Below are 828 nucleotides of genomic sequence, written 5' to 3'. Positions count from 1 at the left end.
CTGAGAATAGCCATGTGTACCATGGCGGCGAGACGGCGGAGAGGAATTTTGTGGCGGTGGTGGCGACACTAAGAGTCGGAATGGCGGCAGAGCTAGGGTGGTGACAGAGCTAGCGGAGGGTCGAGGTAGACGAGGAAGAAGACAGAGAGAGAGAGAGAGAGAGAGAGAGGGAGAGAGAGAGGGAGAGAGAGAGGGAGAGAGAGGGAGAGAGAGAGAGAGGGGGGGAATGTTGGGTCCAACAAGATCGAAGGAGGCGGGAAGGAGCGATTTGGTCGAGTTTGTGGTACACTCTCGGGCTTGTTCGGGCCTCCTCATATTCGCCCAAGATATGAGCTGAATACGAGGGTTCTGATTAGTATGAACATATATGGATGGTTTGAAGAGCCTGGTTAGGTCATGATTTTGTGATTAGTCACTGACCGAGGCAGTCCGTCCGATTGTATAAAGAGCAGCCATCCTCCGGCAACCCTATCTCGTTTCAAAACTCCCCCCTGCTTTGATCGAACCCTTAAAGTTCAGAATGTGCTCCACATTCGTGTCTATTTCCTCCTAAATGTTCATGATCATCATCATCTCGTCATCTCTATATAGATGAATTGTAGAAAACATTTTCCATTAATTCATCAAGCTCAGTGTTTTCATACTCATTGTCTCACGAACCATCTGAATCCATCATTTTGCCTACAAAAGAATCACACTAAAAAAGAATCGCACAAACAATGTGCAGTCTGAGAATAGTCATGTGTACCGTGGCGGCGAGACGGCGGGGAGGAATTTTATGGTGGTGGTGGCGACACTAAGAGTCGGAATGGCGGCAGAGCTAGGGTG

This window comes from Triticum dicoccoides, chromosome 5B (assembly GCF_002162155.2).
Source record: "Triticum dicoccoides isolate Atlit2015 ecotype Zavitan chromosome 5B, WEW_v2.0, whole genome shotgun sequence".
Classification (NCBI taxonomy): Eukaryota; Viridiplantae; Streptophyta; class Magnoliopsida; order Poales; family Poaceae; genus Triticum; species Triticum dicoccoides.
Note: the sequence above shows the minus strand (reverse complement) of the source record.